Source organism: Microtus pennsylvanicus, chromosome 17 (genome assembly GCF_037038515.1).
Source record: "Microtus pennsylvanicus isolate mMicPen1 chromosome 17, mMicPen1.hap1, whole genome shotgun sequence".
Lineage (NCBI taxonomy): Eukaryota > Metazoa > Chordata > Mammalia > Rodentia > Cricetidae > Microtus > Microtus pennsylvanicus.
The window spans coordinates 23039437-23058675 of NC_134595.1; positions in this window are offsets into that span (position 1 = coordinate 23039437).

Consider the following 19239-nt stretch of genomic DNA (forward strand, 5'->3'; position numbering starts at 1 on the left):
CTGGGGCTCAGGTGCTCCATCCTAAATGCGACTGTATCTTGACCTTCGTCCCTGCAACCATCCCCAAAACAATCACGTCTCAAACATCACTTGTCGCAGAAGAATTACATATCAATAGATTGCCACTTAGCAAAGGACCATCCAAGAAGAACAAGATTACGGTGAACTTGGTAAAAACACAGTGCTGAAAAACTGAAACTACAATGTAGCTGTGCAGGCAATACATCGCCTTGTCCGTAACCATGGTGTTTCCAGCAGGTTGTCATCAGAAAGGGCCACCATGCCCACGTCGATGTCTACCAGCACAGTGACTGGACGCAGTGAAGGTCTCAGAGGCTACGCAGTGTCTCCCAAAGTGAAGAGACTGAGATGCTAGGAACCACAGCCCCGACAGGGGAAATGCAAGCCTAGGCTCCTGTGGGGTCAGGTGGCACAAGCAGCCTCCACAGGAGTAAAAGGTGACTGCCAAGGAAGCATCTATGGCAAGGAGAAAAGGGAAATGTACCACAGAGTCTCCACTCCTCCTGCCCTGGTACCCACAGGTGTCCTATAGGCTCTCCAATCAACTACCACCTAGAGCCAAATATTGAAGTACGCATGTCATAAACGGCATGACCCTGATTTAAACATATAATCCCTCTTTTTAGGTCTTTTCCTAAACACTCCTTGTTTTGCTTTTGAGACAGGGTCTCTCTCTTTAGCCCTGACCTGCCTAGAACTCATTATGTAGACCAGCCTGCCCTTGAACTCATAGAGATCCTCCTGTCTCTGCCTCTCACGTACTGAGATTAAAGGTGTGCTCCACCATGACTGGCTCTTTTCCTCTGTTCACTACTTAAAACCAAAGCCATTATTCGGATCTGGAACCATGCTGGAAAGCATCCCACATCATCAGTCACTCAAATTTAGGACCTTGTGGTGTTCTTTGAGGCAGGCCTCAAATCGCAGTATTCCAGGATTTGTGGCTTCTCTCTTGTCCTCCTTTCCAGATACAAGAAAACCTCTCTCAGGAAAGCCTTTGCTCTTCCTTCTATCTTTCCAGTTGCTTTGCCAGAAAACTTGGTTCTCTTTCTGGGATCCAGGCTCTGGGCAACTAAATGTAGTAAGAAGAAATGTCCTGAGGGCTATGCCTGCATCCCCGTCATGTAAGGATAAGCACCAAGCGGGAAAAAAATAAACTAACGTCTCAAAATACTTATCCAGTCATTGAAGTAAAAGGTGAGGAATGCCATAGGCTGTGTTGAGAAGGGAGGCAGAAAAAGCTTGGGTGGAATGTGTCTGAATTACAGACCATGGCTGTCAGGTACGAGGCTGGAAATGGGGGGTACAAGCTTAAGTGGGAGTTGCAGGCTTCCCTTCAGCTCTCATCAAAGAGAGTATGGTTCACGTTTGTCTCTATTCTCATCACTGCAGTAGATGCACAGAGCAGCCAGACTTGTCCCTTGATGTCCTTAAAGGCCAGTGTCACAGAGATGGTGCCCTGAACCCCGAATCCTGTCACTCAGTATTCTTTCATTGCTAAACACTCTCCACATGGTGCTGGGATAAACGGTCTATTTTTCAAAGCTGGATGCTCCCGGAGATTTACACTCTAACAGATGTTTAGTCAGTATTCACTGCTTTTTACCGAGAAGGGGAGAGATGACCTCAGGAAGACCTCCTGGAGGTAGCTTTTCTCTAACTTGGAACTTCGTGTTGCTTTTTCAGAAGCTGGTTCCAAGTCATCGGTAGATTGTAATCAGCCACGAAGAGGACATCTCCACTGAGGAGACAGGTAAAGCCAGTAAGCAGGACTTCAGGATGTCCCACCTCTCTCTACTGGGCCTGGTTGCCAAGAGTCGATTTATAAGCTGACATTTAGAAATGACTAAAGGGCTCCTCCCGTGTGCAGGAGCATAAGGGGAGGTCAGATGATTAAAGCCTGTGATTTGAAAAATACAGAATTGTATGGTTTGCATAGGAAAATCTAGCTCTTAATTATATCATCAAAGAGGATAGAAAAGAGTGGAGTAAGGAAACAGGAAACGAGACTAGATGAACGTCGTGTAAGCATAGTGAGAGAAATCCTCTCCCGGCTTCCATTCTGGCAGTAGCTTGCTGTGGGGCTTCAAGCTGACCGCTAACTGCTTCAGAAACCTCTGAGCTGTGTTTTACGTGTGTGTTCCTTATATCACAAGTACTCAAAAACTAATCATTGGATTTAGCCTCAATTTTGTGGGCCTCTGTTCCTTCATCTCTAATTCTGAGGTTGGCCTTACAGTTCTCGCTACCCCACTCCAAACAACTGAGAAATAAGACTAAGGCATAGACAAAATAGAGCCAGTTGTTTCTACAGATCTGGAAAACGTAGTTTAGCATACAGTGCCAACATCCCCATATCTCAGACTGATAATGGACGACATTGGGCTTGGAAGGTGTCCTCGTATCAAAGATTTGGCATTTAAGAACCCCTGGCTCTTTCTCTGGTGCCCCATCCTAAAAGACCCGCCAAGTAGAACAAATGCAATTCTCTGCAGAATTGTTTTCTTGGAAAATTAGAAAGAAGTTGTAGTAATGGGTCTACCTTCATGTAAAGGGATCTGCACAGAGCAGTAAGAATCTTCACACTCACTCCCATTCTGGCGTATTGAAGACATAGTATGTACCGGATCTGTACTGAGGCACAGAAAGAGAGGAGATATAGTCTTCCTTTCCCTCCTCACCCCAGGAGTTTAAGGCCAACTAAATAGGCAGATAAAGTAATTGTGCAGTTATAATTTGGTTTCTTAATAGCCTACAATCCTCTCTGTGAATCTCTGAGGGTATGTTTATTTTATGGGAAAATTAGGCTTAGAATTGCAAACTTGCAAAATTTAATCCCATGTTCAATAGAGGAGAAGTTTCTGCAATTTCCAATCCATAGGGCCTGATGGTCATAATGATCCCATCACAGAAGTAGAATCAACAAAGAAATGTCATCGTTATTTGTGATTTCATTAAGATGTGTGCAAACTACTGTCCCTTCTTAAGATGGTGCTAAAGGATGTGCGTAGAAGTCTTGCTTGATTTTGTGATTTCTGTTGAAGGACAAAAAGAAATTAATTCTGAAAATATTTACAATAAGTCATGAAAACTATGTTTGTTGTCTATTTTCACTGACCTATTTTTTTTTCCTCTAGGAAAAGTTGTTGGTTTTTGTTGTTGTTGTTGTTGTTGTTGTTTTAAGAACACATGCTCCTCTAAACTTCTCTGAAACTCCTCACATATACACAAATCATCAAATACAGATAAAATTAATGTGAAAAACGACTGGACAGACTCTAAGACTGGTAGGCACCAACTTGTCCGCAAGCCACACCAACTCAGGGACCCTGAACTGGAAGAGAATTAAAGAATTCCTTGCTCAGCCAAAGATCTGCAGATGACATCAGGACATTCGTTGACACTGTGAGAGGGAAATAGTGGCCAGACTTTTATCTGTAAGCCATGGGACTTACAGTTTGTTTTTATAAAGAAAGAAAATTTAGTGGACCCAAAAGGAGCACCTTGTACTTCTGATTTGCCTATTGTGAAATACAGTAGTTGAGTTTAATATTTGGTAACTTTTTACTGAAATAACTGCAGTGAAATAATATGCAATGTTATTCATTGCAACATCATTGTGAAAGCTAAGTTTATTAGAAGAGCCTGGTTAAAGAAGTAATGACATTTTGCTTAGTGAGATATTACGCATGTGTAAAGAAGAATGAAGCTCAATATGAATGGATGTTTAAAAACCTCTGAATATAATCAATAAAAATTAACTGGAAGATGATGTTTTATAGTATATCATCATCTAAAAACTATCATTAAACTAGTTTTCTCTTCATTGTGGTTAAAATTAAATGAAGAGATATGTCAGGGAAGATGAAGTAGAAGGGCCTTTTCCTAGCCCTCCAGCAAAACATGACACCAAATTCTGGACATTAATTTTTTTGTGTGTGCATTCAATTGCATTTATTTTTATGTAAATATTCTTTGATAATTTCATAAATGTACATATGGTTGTCTTTGGTTCTACTGTCATGATGAAACCCCTGAGCAACAACACCAACATTATTTATTAAACAAATATAATAAAACTGTTAACTAGATAAAGAAAACACCGGTAAGGGAGATACGGGAAACCAGCCCCAATTGTTGATTCCCGGATTTTCTTTATGTATCACATACCACAGAGATGATGTCAGAGAAGATAATGGCCTAGAAGTATCAGTGAAGGCAGGAAGAAGACACCAAAGAAGTCCCATTCTCTCTTGTCATGGGAAAAGGGGAAGAACATACTAGCAACCTAGTAACATTTCAAAACTAACCAGTCTACTCCAACAAAACTCCAGCAGATCAATTCGTTTTCAAGTTTCTCTTGACCCGGATGAGCAAAAGTCAAGCAGGGATGCTAGAATTTCACCTTTGCTGGCTGTGCGAGCTGTAGGCCCACAACCTGGGTAGTGTCAGTGAAGGCGGAGTGAGGAACAGAAAGTGTCCCGCCCCTCAAAGCAGCAGGGGCAGACACATGGGAAGAAGTCCCTCCCATTCGTACATTGATACCGCATCTGTATATCTGTATGTCCTCCTCTGCCCGTGGAGTTGGTATCATGAGCCTGGCGGCATTAACATAAATATGTCAGGAAACAGGAACAAAATGATTCTATCCACGTGGCATCAGTAGTGACAGGCACGAACCTCCACCCCCTGGTGCTGAATGAAGAATCTGGGTGTGTCCCTTGCTACTCGCACTTTCCTTTACCTTGCTGGAGTGAGGTACACAGAGCCCAATGAGACCAAAACCTTAAATATCATCCACAGTCTCACAGAATGATATGCAAAGATTCCAGTTTTAAAGTTCCTTGTCAAAAAACAAGTCAACCTCGATTGAGTGATGTACAATCAATAAGAGGAGAGATGGATGGCAGGATCAGCTCACAGATTTAAAAGTAGTTGCCAAAAAAAATTCTTTAACAATTACAAATATACTCGAAACAAATGAAAAACACAAACGGGAGGGGGAGGGTGGGCAGTTTAAAGGCTTGCAGGGTATTTAGGAGGCTGGGAAGGGGGATCCTTCAAGCCCCAGGAATTTGTCGTCAATCTGGGCAGTACAAGAAAATTCTACACCTAATATCAAAGAGGGAGAGGAGGAGAATGAGCAAGAGGAAGACAGGAAGGGAAATAAAGGAAAAGACCAATCCAGTAAGGAAATAGAAAACATAAGGAGAAATGAGAAGATAATGCTTGAATTGAAAAAGTATAATAATAAACAACAACAAAAAATTCAATGGCTGAGCTTGATAGCATACTAGGGATGACTGAGGAAATAAATGGAGACCTGGAATTAGAAACATTGCAGATAGTGTGATCTAAATAATGGAGAGACACTAGAGTGAAATAATAAGCAAATGGAGCCTTGGAGACCTGTGGAACTGTGACAAGAGATCTAGCATCCCTGTCTCCAGAAGGTTACCAAAGCAAGTGCTGGGAAATGGTTTTTCTCTAACGACTGAAGACTGTCCAAGTCAGACAGAACACACAGCCTTAAAGCATCTAGAAGCCAAGAAAAATCCCTAGGAAAAACCTAAAGAAATACCAGACAGGACATATCAGCCTCTGACTTCTGAAAACAAGGAATGGGGAATCCTTGAGACAGGAAATAATGTTTGTTTCATTGTAACAGAAAATAACTCAAATGACAGCAGAAGTCAGGGGAGAAGCCAAAGAGAACAACAGTACGTTTCTCAGGTACTGGAAGAAAAGAGTGGTCATCCCAGAGTCCTATGTCCTGCTAGAATATATTTCAAAAGTGAAGGGAAATCAAGATGTTCACAGGTAACATAGCCTGAAAGATGCTATTGTTGGATCCACCTTGATAAATGTTTGAAGAAATTTTTAAACGGAAATAAAACAACAAAAGAAGGAGCCTTGGTACACCAAACTAAAACAGGAAAAAAATTAAGTGAGCAAAATCATAGGTGTGTGTATAACGGATTTTTCTTCCATTCCTGCATTTTCTAAGAATTCTTCACAGGGAGAGAGAATATCATAACATCTGATGTTATTCTAGTATCCATGCATGGAATAGACTTAGGACAATTAAAAAGAGTGAGGGAAAAGGGAAATGGTAAAGTTCCTAAATTGCACTTTAGCTAGTAAGACAACGCAAGGATGACACCACAGGGGGTATGAACATCGACAGTGTAATACCCAACCCAACTACTCAGTTCTCTGCAAAAGGGTTTAACTGAAAAAGCCTTGTAGAAAAATTAAAATGGATTGTGAAAATGCTCACGAGTTATACAAAAGAAAACAAAAAGAGGAAGAAACACCAAAATAATATATCGCAAACTAAAATAAAATAGCATGTTTAAACTCTACCAGAACAATAATGAATAACATTAGGTTGAGAGTTTATCTCAATGGTTAAGGGAAGGCAAAGTATGCACAAGACCTTGGAGTCAAAGCTTGGAACTAGAGAATAAACATATACTTGCATAAAATAAAAATAAGAGTAATTTGTGTTTGAAAGAAGTTGGCAAAATAGTTTTTTTTTCTTTTTTCTACCCGATACACAGCAATTCTCTGTGTATCAAAATAGTTTTTTAATGTCATTCAACTATATGCTGTCTATAAGAAAATAACTTCAATTATAAGACTCAGATATCTTAAGATTAAAGAATGGAAGAAAGATAGATATATTATCATAAAAACTGTTGGGGAAAGAGCAAGGGTAGCTAAATTAATGTCAGCTAAAATAGACATCAGAACAAAAATAAAATGCCAGAAATGGTAGGGATATTATATGTTATATGATGTTATATGGTCAACATCACCAGAAAACAAATATATGTGCATAAAACATCAGAACTTAGAGCATGTAATATAAAACAAGGAGAAGCAGAGAAGAAGTAGGTAAATATGCAATGACCGACAGCTTCAAAACTTTTTATTAACCAATGATAGAACAAATACATAGACAGATCACTAAGAATCGATAATATCACCCACCAACAGGGGCAAACTCCTTTCTGTGCAGCATCACCTAAGAACAGAAAAAAAGCACAGTGCTTTTAATGGCCTTGGCACACATACCAACACATCTTACATCCTGCTTCACAGAAAAAGACTTCGGCAAATACAAAAGAAAGTAAACTGTGTGGATAATTTTCTACAGCTATAATGAAATCAAGTTAGAAATTATTAACAGAAAGATAGTGGGGGAATATTCAAATACTTGGAAAGTTCTATATAACCCAGGAGTCAAAGAGGAATCTCCAAGGGAATTTTTGTTTCTATTTATTGAATGGTAAAGCATAATGAAATATGTGGAACACAAGCATATCCGTGTTGAAGGGCAACTGGAGCTCTATGTCCATGCATTAGAAAGGGAAATCTCCCAGGCATGATAGCATACGTCTATAATAACACAGGTCAGCACTAAGAGGTCTATAATAACAAAGTCAGCTTGAGCTACATATCACAAGTCCGTTTTCCCTCTGCAACCATTTCCTACTACAGTATTGGAACTTCGTGTTTGCCAAACATATGCCCAAACCCTGTTCTGTTTAATTCTGAAGATATTCAAATCTGAGTACCCACTCTTTGCTTGAAAAACAAAACCAAAAGCAAACAAACAAAAAAAAAAGAGTTAGTGGGGATTTAATCAAAGCATTTATTTTCTATTGCTATAAACTATTTGCACACTTGTGTGAGTTGGAACAGTCCAGACCTGGTCTCATGATATTGAATTTCTTATGAGATACAGTGTTACTAAATCTCAAAAAAAAAATAGCATGGACTTTGAAATCATGCAGTCAGATTTTATAGTCATGTAACCCTGTCTGAATGGTTTAAGCTACATAACACTCTTCCATTATCTATCATGCAAATAGAATTGCGTCTACTTTTCTAGGCTTTCTGTATGAATGAAAGCAACCAGTGTGCAATACATGCACGGGGAATTAAAATTACTTTTTAAAAATGCCCTTTAGTTGCAAAGACCAAGGATCATCAAGAGAATCCAGTATGGAGTCTTTTTATTAACATTTACATTGGAAATCCAGGGTATCTGCTGAAGTGATCTAGAAAGAACTAACATGGCTGTGCTTATTGATGTAAAGTGTATCTCAGCTTCTTATATGACATATAACAAGCATGTGATGAGTTCAGCCTTGTCTGCTGTGAGATTTATGTCCATCCTCCTGAAAGTGTGTGAATGTACATACAACAATACATACATACACACACCACAACATACACACCACAACACACACACACACACACACTTTGTCCATTAGTATTGCTTTCCCACAGGAAGGATGAAAAGACCCAACTCTCCTGGAAACATTAGGACACTCATCATTTGAAATGGCAAAGCTCACTCCATTTCTGCTACCCTCGGCTACAGTCATAGCATATTGCTCAAACTGAGCATCTTGGAGAGTTCAAATACGCGGCTGGAGAATATTTCATTTTACTGATTACACATTTAGTTCTTCTGTTTCTTACACATGGAAACTAGGGCAAGATAAGCCCCAGTTGGGGAGGACAACGGAGTTTTACTAAAAAGCATGTCAGTGAACATTGGAGACGAGGGGCGGGAAAGAAGAGCAAGGCACAGAAAATGTACACTTAAATAAGAACCTGTCAAGGACTTGTCTGTTTCTTTTTTACCCTCTTCCATTGGACCAGGAAACAGACATATTGAAGATGCAATTTTAGAATTCATTTCTCCCTAAGTTATAATTAATTTTCTTGAGTTACTTCCAACTTTTCAATGACTGCTTGTGCTCTGGGAAATTAAACTGCATAGTAATAAAGTATAGAGCTTCTCATGACAGTCAGGTAGAGTGCAGCCCAGCACCTTAATACGGAGGACAGATGAGAGTTTGAGAGGGTAAGGACTGGCTGTGAATGGCATGAAGAGTCAGCCGCCATATTCAGACCCAAGAGTAGATATGAAATGCATCTTCTCCTTTGCAAACTTAGTAAAGGAAAACCAGAGGCTGAACTGGGGAAGCTGCCACAGAGGTGATGATCAGCAAAGCTTCGGCCATTAAACTGCCTTTAAAGAAAATCACTGTGCTATCCCCACATCTGTGTCACTCTCTCTTCTTCCCTTTGGGCACTTTCTTTCAATATGAGCAAACTTCCAAAGTCAAGAAATTGTCAGCTGTGTACCCAAAGGAGACAACAAATCAACCTGAAGCCGTTTTAACAGGATAACCCTTATTAAATTCATAGGTACTTACTAAACAGGGATGATTGCCTTGTGCCTACATTTTCATCCACTGTAACTGAAGATGGCTTACACAAAGCCTCAGATATACATGCATTCAACTATCTCAAACCAAATTTAGGCAAACAACACTTCTTTATTTCTTTTTTCTTTTTTAAGATTGTGTTCTGCCTGCATGTATGCTTACAGGCCAGAGGAGGGCACCAGATCTCATTACAAATGGTTGTGAGCCACCATGTGGTTGCCAGGAATCGAACTCAGGGCCTCTGGAAAAGCAGCCAGTGCTCTTAACCTCTGAGCTATCTCTCCAGCCCACACTTCTTTATTACTACACTGCCTCAATAGCCTCGTGCATTAAAGACTCTCCAAAATAATGTAATCAGATAATGAATTTTAAGTATGTATTTTAATTTTACTTAAGTAAGTGTGTGTATGCATATGTCTAGAGCAACCAGAAGAGAGTGTCAGATTTCTATAATCTGGGGGGTCAGAGGTGATTGTCAGCACTGAGGTGGATTCTGGGATTGAACTCCTGACCTCTACAAGATTAATGAATGCTCTTAATCACTGAGTTGCTGTGAGACAATGGTCTTGTACCCTGTCACTCCTATTGTTTTAATAAAATGCTGATTGGCCAATAATAAGGCAGGAAGTATAGGTGGGGCAACCAGAACAGGAGAATTCTGGGAAGAAGAAAGTTTCAGTCTGCAGTTGTCACAGAGGAAGCCAGACACAGAGGAAGCAAGATGAGACCACCTCAGTGACAAAAGGTACCAAGCCACATGGCTAACACAGACAAGAATTATGGGCTAATTTAAGTGTAAGAGTTAATAAAAAGCCTGAGCTAATAGGCCAACCAGTTTATAATTAATGTAGACCTCTGTGTGTTTCTTTGGGACTGAATGGCTGCAGGACAGGCAGGACAGAAATCTCAGGCAACACTGAGTCATCTCTCCAGCCCTGCACAATAAATTTTTAAGATAAAACTTTCACATAAGTTTCCACTTGCTATAGTGAGATCCATGTAATAATATGTAATTCCATATTTCCAGTTACAAAGTAGTCTGCCTTTGTCAATGAAGAATTTACTGGGTTGTTAGTTCAATCTATACTTGACTCAAAAGGATCATGTCACAGGAGTTTTCCTGTTTAAATTATATACATAAACATAAATGTATACTCCAAAGTGATTATTGTTACTTAGATGTATTTAATTCTAAGAAATTTTTGCATTTTGATGAAGATTCTACCTTGTTCTTCAGTAGAATCAATCAACAGAGACTCATGGGGACATACTGTAGGGACCCCAAGATTCATTAACTTCAATCTCAGTGTATTCAGCTGCATGCACAGTGGTCTTACTACAAGAATTAACTCAGCTTTGGTTCTTCATGGAAAATGCTTTCAAGTGTTGTTGGCAGTTGTGAGAAGGCTAAACTAATATTCAAAGGGTACCAACTGTTCTGTTTCCTCATTGTATGCTGCAATTTGACTACTCAACTAGAAAAATCACTCATAACCTCATAGAATTCATTGCCTAGGGTTATATAAAATAAATTTCAAGTAGAGGAAAAGGATCACTTTTGTGGAAAAAAACTTTTTTACTGGTAGACAAAGCATTGTAATATTGTGAGTGGCTTCCTTCTCATTAGGTGAAGTTGAATCAGCTTCAGTAGTTAGAGATTTCAGAGCCACTCTTGTTGGTCTGTTCTGAGCAATACAGACAAGCTCCAAGGTATTCCCACGTACAGGCTGTCAGTTTCTTAACCTTTCCCTTCTTGTCCTTTGAATGAGTAAGTGCTCAGTTTAAAGGATTCCTGCCCCCAGAGAGAACCTCTCCAGCTGCTCCTTTCTTATAGGACCTTTCAGCTAGAGTCTTTTAAGGAAGGGATGCCTACACCACAAATTAGGAAGTTTAAATCAACAAGGTGTCATGTTAAGAGCCATGACCCAGCAGTATGATGGTGATGCCTTCCTTATAAGGCATCATGATTTTGCAGTATCACTTTATTACACTGGAAGTTTAGGTGCATCCTTCTGACTCAGCTCTAGAAGTCCTAAGTCCACCCTTTGGTTCACATACTGTTCAGTAACAACCATCTCAGAGATGCTTTTATAAAACCTGCTCAGAGGCACATGGAAACCTTTGCTCCTTAGTATTAAGTCATCATAGTGACATAGAAATCACACCTAATTGTACTTTTCAGATGGATCCTTGACTCAAGTCTGTTGAGAAGCATAGACATGGAAAGACAGAGATGGGCAAGACAGAGACAGATGAACCTTTCTTGGATGCTGCTTGGCCTTCCTCTGTTTACAGGTAGAGTTGTTTTTCTCTAGTCTTCCTCTTGCTTCTCCCTTCCTAGAGATCCTGAACTTTCCATATCCTCATATCGAAAGACAAGCAAATATCTCTGAGGCCTTTGTGGCCCAGTTTCTTTGCATCCTCAAGTCTCCTAGCCCCCAGTTACTTAGCACAAAGCTCTCAAGCATTGAGCAATTGTTCAGCAGTCTCCCATTTTGCATGCATAAGCCATGGACCTTGACTTTTCATTTTATCATTTATTGTTGTCTTTTAGTAAGTCCTTTTAACTATTGATGGAAGGAGAGAGGAAAAGAATAAGGGAAGCAGGAAGGGAGGGAGGAAGGTTATGTAATTGGCTTGTGAATAAAAAAAATTGAGCACTTAACATTTTTATTATTTAAAAAAGTACCATACAAAGTAATCTGTTTAATTGGAGCATTTTCCTTCATACTTTGTTATTATTGACCTCCTTTCCCCACTCCTCCCAAATCTCCACCCCCTCCTACTCATCCCCATAGTGACTCCCTTCTGTTTTCATCCTCACATGTATTCTATTCCCCTCCTTGGCTCTCCAGAAAACCTCTTTTCCCTTCTTATTGAACTCTTTCTAGCGCATTGACAGCATTCACACCCTGTCCACACATAGATTCATACAGACCAAAGCTAAATCTAAGTTCTGCATCTGAGAGAATGCATGCTTAATTGTATTTCTGATTTGGGGTTACTTTGGTTCATATAGTTTCTACCTCCACAAGCTTTCCTGCAAATGCCATGAATTTTACTTTTCTTTGTGGCTGAATAAAAATTCTACTGTGCATACGAACCACATTTTTTAATTCCTTAATCTGTTGGTTGCCATCTAGTGTTGGGGGCTGCAGACCCCTGGCCACTTGACTTTCTTTGCCTGTCTCAGACCCTTTGCCTGCTGGAGTAAACAACTTGTTTTCCTGTGCCTGCAGCTTCTCTGTGTAAGAGACCCTCATGAGATCCTGATGGCAGGGGAGTGGTTTCTGATGGGTTTTACAGCTGAAAATTACAGGAGCTGGGGCGTGGCTATCAGAGTTAAGGATCCCTATATAAGCTTTCCGTGTATCAAGGATGACCTGTGTCCCCGTGTCTCTCTGTGTGTGTCTTTCTGTGTTTAAATTTCCAGTCCCTTGTCCAGCTCTCAAATGGTCTCATACTGCAGGCATTATGCTATAGGCATAGTACCATAGTGCATGTACTACAGGCACTACAGTGCCGTAGTACACATAGTACAGACGAATGGTACGTGTGGAGGCTCCCAGCAAGACCGGGAATTGGGGGACATGCTGAGAGATCACCCTCGAAAATGGAGAGGGTGAATTGAAGGCCTCAAAAAGAATGGAAGAAAAAGAGTAAGTTTTTAAAGAGACAGAGTATGGACAGTGAGATTAAAAGGAGTAAAAGTGATAATAATAATCCACGTAAAGATGGAATGTGCACAGATAATTTGGATTATGTATGTTATTGTGTTGTCTTTTGATTTGAGAACTGCTAAGAAAGGTGTCTTGACTTTAAAATGAGTATAAGGATTTGTTGCTTTGGAAAAGAGGTTCTGTTTTGTTTCCACAGAAGATGAGAACCTGTGGATTCATTCCAGATTAATGAGATTTAATGCCCTGAGACCCCTTGAAGGTCACTGTGAATAACCCCCCAAATTACTTCTCCCAATAAACAGCAGAAAGTAGTCTGGAGAGAGAATTATGCCCAAATTTCCTAAATGATTGTTTACTGGAGGTTGTGGGACCTAGGGGAATGCCTTAGGCGGCAGCTGTGCCAAGAGCTGCCACAGGGAGTGGGGCACATCCACAACCACCGAGGCAAGCTGAAGCTGCTCAGATCCCACTGGGATGCCCATCTGCATGTGGCAAATGGAGAACGCTGCGGTGGTTCCAGGCTCTGGACACCCAAGAGCCTGCAGTGTGAGTGTCAGGCTTTCCAGCAGGACCTGAGAAACCCATATAGTAGCTGCAGAAGGTCCCCGAGCCTATCTGTCACCTGGACACTGTTTGGTGTCACAGCGGAGTGGGGAATCAGAGCCAACGTGGGCCTTCTCGTTAGGCTGTCTGTGGCTTGTTAGGCCTTGAATGATTCTGCACTTAACTGTTTTCAAGTTTTATGTATTTTGGACAGCTGTTGGGCTAACAAGATGACCGTGACTGACTGTGGCCGGGTTCTAGCTTGTTGCCTGTCCCAGTGAAGTCAACTGGTGCTGAACCGTCCTGGCAGAGATTTTGGGATCATCACGGGTGACTGCTATTGTCACCACTTCGGCCTCTGGGACAACCAGAATTACCACCAGTCGGATGACTGCTGTGTCTAGCACTGTTGATCCCCTAGCCAGACAAGTTGCCACTGCCTTAGAGATCCAGAATTCCTTATATAATTTTCACCAGTGTATTTTTTGGTTTGACCTATAGTCCTCCTTTTATAAGAGCAGTTGAAGTATACGGTTGGCTGCTCCCTTTCCTTTCTTTATATTTGTGCCACGCCCATGACAGTCCAGCCACTCCCATACAACCTAGGCCTACTGAACAGCTGGCCTTAGGAACTCCTGTAGCTGGATGGTTTCTGTTGCTCTGCCTCTACAACAGGTGTCAGCAGCAGCAGCAGCAGCAGCAGCAGCAGCAGCAGCAGCAGCAGCAGCAGCAGCAATGTAATATCACTATTTTCCCAAGAGAGTGGGCTTCCTCCAAATGCAGTATGAGTTAGCAGGCTATGGAAAGACCAGTGAGCCAGAGTTAGACAGGAGCCTGTCACAGTCAACCTAAGACAGAGGCCTTGCATGCTGAGGCAAGTGTTCTTGATGATGGGTAAGATGTGAATATGTGCTTCTGCAACCCAAGACAGGCCTGGTCTAATTATATAGAAAAGAGAGAGCTGTTGGGGACTGCAGACCCCTGGCCCCTTGACTTTCTTTGCCTGCCTCAGACCCTTTGCCTGCTCTGGTAAACAATTTGTTTTCCTGTGCCTGCAGCTGCTCTGAGCTCAAGACCCTCATGAGTTCCTGATGGCAGGGGAGTGGTTTCGGGAGGAGGGTTAATGAAAATTACAGGAGCTGGGGCATGACTATCAGTTAAGGATCCCTATATAAGCTTCCCTGGAGCACAATAAAGTGGCACTCTTATATCAAAGATGACCCATGTCCCCGTGTCTCTCTGTGTGTGACTTTGTGTGTTTACAATCTCCAGCCCCTTTCCTACCTCGTGTACCATCCCACAGTGCAGGTGCTACAATCTAGAACTTTTCTATTTCCTTGATTTCTGAGTACTAAAATGATAGTCATGTATGCCTCTGTATGATACACACACACACACACACACACACACACACACACACACACGACAGAGAAAGAGAGGCAGAGAGACAGAGAGATGAGACGGAGGAATACTTGTAACAGAAGTAGACAGTGAGCCCAAAGGTGATGACAATATTGATAGTGTCAAAGACGGTTCCTGTTTAAAGCTAACTGATTTTACCTGAAAGAAGTTAGGAAAAGCTGTACTTCTACAGCTGTGTGCATGAACTGCTTGCTGCTAAAGCCAGGCTATAGAATGGGAACACATCACTTGTCAATGTGTTTCCAAAGGTTTAACTTCCAGCTGTATGCTGTTTTTCTTTTGTATTTTTTTCTTGAAAGTTTAAGAAACATTTGTCATATTTCTCATAGTTTTCATATACACATAGATAATAAAAACTGAACATTTAAGTATAAGCTCAAAGCTAAACAGTGGTGTTAGAAATTACATATTTGCCATGTGTTTTCTATGATCTTTCATATGTAAGTGCTAGAAATTCTCTGCTCCAGGGCTCTTTCCTCTTCAGTTGTTTTCTTCTGAACATATTAAATTTATAGTGGCCATTGTTTTCTGATAAACCAGAGTTTATCAGTAGTAGCAGCATGAACACATTCAGAAACAGAGAAGATAGATTTATTTGTGTTTCTTGTTATTGGATCATTGAATGAACAGCCATTTGTAAGTGTCTTTAACTGGTGCTACCCAAATAGTGATGATTTTGATGCCAAAATCACTGGAAACAAAGTTATTTTATGTAAAATTTTCAACTAGAAGCTATGTGTGCAGACAGTGGTGTAATTTTAGGACCGGAGGATCCAAATAAATATATTCTTGGAAATATTGGATGTTATTTTTATTTAAAGGCTTTTGCATAAACATATAACAAATAATTTGAGAAGTAAGGTTGTTCACTCATTCATGTAAATTTTTATTGTGTATAATTCTTCAACACTTGGTTAATAATTTTACTCTGAGATATCTAAGTGTCAATGAGCAGATTTTAGATACTGCTTGAGTATTTTTTCTGATAAAACAAAGCAAACCACACACAGACACACATACATACCAAAATAAGCAAACAAATAAACCTACCACTGCTTGTCAAGAACACAAATTTAGTTCCAGCATGCATATCAGATGGCTTACAGCCATCCACAAAGGAAATCCAAAGTCCTCTTCTAGCCTCTGCAATAGTTTGTGCTCATCAGTTCATACAAAACACGCACACACATAAAGAGACAGAGGGGGGGGTTCAGTTTTAAGGGAGCTGCTAAATCTTTTTTGCAAAATAGTTATTTCATTTTAAATCTTTCCAACAGTGTAAAAAAGTTTCTAGGTTTTTGTAGTTTGTTTTTTTTTTAAACTTTTTGAAACAGTATCAATTGCTTTATTTGTCAACATTCTAACCAGGTGTTGAAACTTACTTTCCTTGATGAATAATGTTGCCATATATTTTTTAAGTGCATCTCTTTCATATGATATAGAGTAAAATACTTTGATTCCTTTGAATGTGGATGTTTATTTTTTTCTCTTATTGTTATTTGTGAGAATCTGGGGGAAGATAGATAGATTCTGAACACAGGTACTTTATATGTGGAGTGGAATCTCCTCCATCATGGCTTCCTTTCTTTTTCTCAGCTGTGTCTGAAAAGAGAAGAAGTTCTAATTTTGAAGAAGTCTAATTTAAATTTCAGAATTATTTTATTTCTAAACATAACAATTTGACTGTAACCATAGCAAAGCCATAATACATTTCAGCTCTGCTTCCTTCCATTCTAGCCCATCTCCATTCCTTTGTGTCAGCTACTGATCCACAAAAACACTTTCTACCAGAGATCCGAGTGGCCTCACTGGACTAAGATGCAGGTAGTGGATTTTTCATATCTTTCCTGTCATACATTCCAGTCCCTTCGAGTTACTTTTAGTCCTGTACCAGCTGGTACACAGCCCTCCTCCCGCCCCACCTCCACTTCCTGGATAGTTCACCTCTTGGTGTACCTGGTATTACTTGATATAACTAGCTCTTTTCCACTGCCCCCTTTATCTTTCTTCCTAGACTATCGCCCTGCTGACCTGATTAACCACTCTTTAATGCAGACCCCACAGTGACCATACTTGCCTAGGATCCAGAGTGAGCAACAGCAACCAAAGAATGAAAAACCCACACAACAAAGACAAGGCCATGTATCATGCGTTCTCACTGCCTGGCTCTGGTTCTCTTTGAGACTAGATCAATCTAGTGTAGTCCAGGGTGATCCTGAACTCACAGAGCTCTATCGGCATCTGCCTCCCAAGTGCTGGGATTAAAGGTGTGTGCCACCGTTGCCTGGCCTCTATGGCTAACTAGTGGCACTCTGATATTCAGACAAGCTTTATTTGTTGAATTGTTGGAGGAGAGAGCCATTTGTTGTTTCCCAGCCACTTAGCCCCCAAATAATCCCACATAAACTATATTATTTAAAACACCGCTTGGCCCATTAGATCTAGCTTATTGCCTAACTTTTACAGCTTAATTTAACCCATTTCTATTAATCTGTATATCACCGTGTGGCTCTGGCTTACCAGGTAAAGTTCCATCCAGCTCCTGCGGGGCTAAATGGCTTCTCTCTGTCTCCATCCTTCTTTCTTCAAGCATCCAGTTTAGTTTTCCCTGACTAACTATGTTCTGCCCTATCAACAGTCCAAGGCAGTTTCTTTATTAACTAATAGTATTCACAGCATACAGAGGGGATTCCCACATTACCTCCCCTTTTCTGTTTAAATGAAAAAGAAGCTTTAATTTTAACATTGTAAAATTATATATAACAAAACAGGTATCAAGCAAGAATTACAGTTACAGCATTTATATCTATTTTATCTTTTATCATGACTAAAGAGAACTATACCTATTCTTCAACTCCATCAAAGACTCCAGAAGGATACAATATTACCTCAGTAAAAAGGAAGTGCATTGTAAGCAACTTCTACAACTCTAGAAACAAAAGAGACATCTTGCTGCCTGAAGAGTCACCCAAAGTTCTTCTATAACATTGAAGCATTCATCTTCAGTCTACAGGCCCATAGTATCTAGCAGACTTTTGCACAAAGCAGAAAATTTCAAAGACAGTTTCGCCTATATTAGCAATTTCTCAGTCACTTTTTTTCTGTGTCCTGAAGAACGTCTAGCAGGCTCTTTCATGAAACTGGAACCCTGAAGGATGGATTTACCTTTAGGCAAGTTCAGCAGTCATTTCTCTGCATGTCCTGCATGTCCAGTTCATCAAGTATTCCAGGAAGAGCAGTTTCTTGCCCAAATGACTAACTAACTCCATAAGGAAACTCTTCAATGACCATCTTCCTCTTGAAATAGTTGGGGCTGCCAGGAGCAGATGTGACTCATTGTCATGAAAAGTTCTAAGTTCCTAAAACATTTTAAATGCCATATACTGTGGTCTTTGAAAGGTTTAAAGAATGTCTATCCATCTAAAACACCTCTCTGTACATCTAGAAAATTTAAGTAACATAACAACAAGCTTGATTAATATAGATGATTATCTATTAACCCATATTTCTTAATTATAACAGAATTGACCTTAAATTTTTATCAATAAACCAAGATCCATACCAATGCAAATCTTTATAGCATATCCCCCTTTAAATATAAGGAAACATTTTTAAACAGTATTTGGGAATATAGGCATAGTTCTCCAGACTACTTCCTGCTTTTTGGGGGGTAAAGTAATTTTGGGGGTGTCCACAGTGACTTTTCAGGGGGTCTTGGTCCATCAAACCAAATGGAAGCAATCCACAGGTTCTCATTCTCTGTGGAAACAAAAGAAGAACATATTTTCCAAAGCAACATATCCCTAGATCCAAATTCTAAAGTCAAGATACCTTTATAATATACATGCTGGTTTAGCTTAGCAGCCCATACAAAGAGATGTCTCTCTGTACTTAGCTCTTTCACAGTCAAAAAAGTTAAAAAAAACAACATAATAATATACAAAAATACTCTCTGTGTATTTTTCATATTTACGTGAATTATTTATTTTCCTTTTATTCTATGACTGTCTGTATTCTATCTTTTTAAAGACTTTGTTTTATCTTTTAAAAATAATTTACTTCTCTTTATACTCTTTTTCTTCTCTCTTCCAAGCCTATGTACATATATCCAACACTGTGACCCAGTTTGAGGTCTTTTATGTCTGAATCTGTCCTATTGTATATCTTCAATTCTTTGCTGTCCAAGAACACTTCTTAAAATGCTAAGTGCTTCTTAAAAACTTAAGCTGTGGCATTCTTAGGAGAAATACAGAATTGTCTGCTTGCTCCACGCAGCCCAACATGGTGGAAGTCTGTTCACCAAAGCTGCAAGCCATGCATAT